This window comes from Lontra canadensis, unplaced genomic scaffold, assembly GCF_010015895.1.
Source record: "Lontra canadensis isolate GAN:19392208 unplaced genomic scaffold, GSC_riverotter_1.0 scaffold102, whole genome shotgun sequence".
Lineage (NCBI taxonomy): Eukaryota > Metazoa > Chordata > Mammalia > Carnivora > Mustelidae > Lontra > Lontra canadensis.
In genome coordinates, this window is record NW_022631096.1 from 5,335,003 (window position 1) to 5,338,264 (window position 3,262).

The 3,262-nt window shown below is 37.5% G+C and overlaps 1 non-coding gene across 1 annotated transcript; it reads right to left on the reverse strand.

Annotated features, from left to right (window-relative positions):
- Positions 1-545: 545 nt before the first annotated feature.
- Positions 546-683, reverse strand: LOC116855433. The gene has a single exon (XR_004380353.1). It is a non-coding gene; the product is annotated as a U4 spliceosomal RNA (small nuclear RNA).
- Between the last annotated feature and the right edge of the window lie 2,579 nt (positions 684-3,262).

Consider the following 3,262-nt stretch of genomic DNA (forward strand, 5'->3'; position numbering starts at 1 on the left):
CACCTTATTTCTCCTCTTGTTCTGGACTCCATTGTTACAAATATTGGATCTTTTCTTATAGTTCCACAAGTTTCTGGGAGTCCCTTCCCTTCCTTTCCCTTCCCTTCCCTTCCCTTCCCTGTCCTTCCCTTTCCTTCTTTCAGTATTTTCTCACATTGTTCAAACTTGGTAATTGCTATTGATCTGTCTTTAAGTTTACTGATTCCTTCTTCATTCTTTCCATTCTGCTGTTGAGTCCCTCCATTGACTCTTTAAAATTTCAGCTGTATTTTTCTTTCTTCTTCTTTTAAAAGAATTAATTAATTAATTTATTTATTTATAGAGTACAAGTTGGAGGTAGGGCAGAAGGCGAGAAGAGATAGAATCCTAAGCAGACTCTGCACTGATCACAGAATCTGACATGGGGCTTGATCTCAGGACCCTGAGATATGACCTGAGCCAAAATCAGGAGGTGGATGCTTAATCAGCTGAGCCACACAGGTGCCTTGCAGTTGTTGTATTTTCAGTTCTAAATTCTGATTTAGTTCTTCTTTATATCTTCTATTTCTTTGTTGAGCTTTTCTATTTTTTTCATGTGTTTCAAGCCTGTTTGTAATGAAGTGCTGGTTGAAACATTTTTCAATTAGCAATAATCACGCCTCGGATAAACCTCCTTGGCTACGATACTGCCACTGCGCAAAGCTTGGTTGAAACATTTTTATGATGGGTGTTTTGAAATCTTTGTTAGATAATTACAAAATCTGTATTATCTTGGTATTGACATCTATTGATTGCCTTTTCTTATTTAGGTTGAAATTATCCTGGTCTTTGGAAGGATTGGAGATTTTTGGTTATATCATTGACATTTTGGGTATTGCAAGACCCTGGGTATTATTTAAATCTATTTTAGCAGTTTTTTTTCTGACACCATGCTGGTGGGGCAAGGGTTAGGTGTGGGTGGAAGTCCAGGTTCCCCAGTTTACCTACTTGCTACCTCAGAGAACAGAGGACTGCCTTGCTCCTCATGAGCAAATGGAGGATTTCAGGCTTTCCACTAGCCTAATACATCCTTGGCTATGATGAGGAGCAGTGTCTCATTACTTATCTCAGTTGACACTGTAAATCAAGGGAAGGCCTTACTGCTTCTGGATAATGTTGAAAGTTCCAGCTTTCCTCTTGGTCTTCTCAGTGACATAACGAGAGATTGGAGGGTTCCTTGCTAGGTGGAGATGGACACTCATAATTCCCATGGGACTACATTACTTTTGAGCAGGTATGAATGTCATGGCTCCCCACTCAGCCTTTTTTGACACCACCTCAGTGTGTGTGTGTCGGGGGGCTGGCGAGGGCAGTTGGAACACCTCATTATAGCCTGGAGAGGGTGAAAGTCTAAGGTCTCCACATGGCCTTCACTGGTGGGAATGGAGATGGGGCTGTTTATCTTCTGTGGTATTTGCCTGATATAGTTTGGCTATTATCTATAAGTTTTATGGCCTTGCTAGATTTCCTCTTCCCTGTACTTTGGCTACAGAGAGATGACTTTTTTTTTTTTAAGATTTTATTTATTTATTTGACAGAGGTCACAAGTAGGCAGAGAGGCAGGCCGAGACAGAGAGAGGGGGAGACTGTCTCCCTCCTGAGCAGAGAGCCCGATGTGGGGCTCGATCCCGAGATCATGACCTGAGCCGAAGGCAGAGGCTTAACCCACTGAGCCACCCAGGCACCCCGAGAGGTGACTTTTGATAGAAATTTTATTGTCTGCTTTTGTTGGTATTTCCAGATTTCTGGTTTCTCCAACACAGTCTGGGATATATATAAGGCAAAAAGAAAAATCATGAAATTCACACTGTGTCATTCCTTGCATCTTAAGGTCCCAAATAGTATGTTTCTTCTTTCTGTCTTTCAGAGTCTCCTTATGATTGTCTTCCATATAATGTACAGGGGTTTTAGTTGAACATAGAAGAAAGCTCTATTTTGGTCTGGAACTATGGAGTGATTTAGAATTTCTGAAGCTAGAAATGATTTAATGGAAAAGTACCAAGGGAGAAAGTCTAATATGAAAAATCAAGTTCTATTACTACTGGAAGTTGTGACCCTCAAATTTTAGATCAAAGCTTAGTGAATCTTTATTTAAAACTCACTTTTTCATATTTCTTACCATTATGAGGAATACTGATTGGTTCTACTTTGAGAATAAAGTGAAGAAAAGCTTAACACTAGTCTTAGACATGAATTCCATTATTCTCATTTAAGATTAGGGGGAAAGTTATTGAGATTTAATTGACATATAATATTATATTAGTTTCAAGTAGGCAACATAATTCAATATTTATATATATTGTGAAATGATTACCACAATAAGTCTAGTTAAAATTCATTGCCATGCATAGTTTCAAAATTTTTATTTTTTTAAATTTTGATAACATCTAAATGTAACTATATTTTTTTGAAAAATGAAACATATTAAAGGGAAATATAATATAAGTTCAATATAAAATAGAATAGATGAACAAGCATGGAAAGTACACATATAAAAATAATTTGAATTCATTTGCATAAATCCAAATTATAACATAAAAACATTGTTGAAAAATTCTTTTTTAATTTACTTTTCTAATTAGAGAGGAGATACATAATTATTTGTGTATAAACTTTTCTTATTCAATATACTCATATATATAGTCATATACAGTCTAAGTTGCTATGGAAGAGAACAGTAATGGAAGGAAGAGAGAGAGAAAATCAGTGATCAAGCAAAGAAGAAAAATATTTTTATTTTCTGCTCTAGGAGAAGGTGAATATTCCAGGATGGGTGGATGGATAAGCTCCATGAAGTTTTTAGGCATCTAGGGTCCTTCTTTTTCATCCCATTTCCGGTTCTGAAGGGATTTCCTCTCTTCTGCAAGTTCAAGGCTGGCCTATTGGCACCAAGTGTTATAACCTTTAGAAAGGGGAAAAGAGAAAGTGGATGGCACACATATGCCCTTCAAGGAACCCATATGGAGTTGCAAACACAGTTTCCACACATACTCCATTTGGTGAGAACTCCTTTTTCTCATACCCTTGCTGACTACTTCCCCAAGGATACTACCCCCAAATCGCATTCAGCTACAATATTCAACTTGAAATCCAGGGTCTCTGTGTGATGTGCTGTCCTTTCCATATTGTCAAGAAGGAGCTTCTGGCATCTGATGGACTATGAAATAGAAAATTTATCTTCGCCAATTTTCCACACATAATCAGTATACCACAGGAAAGTTGAATGAAAATCCCACATTGACTG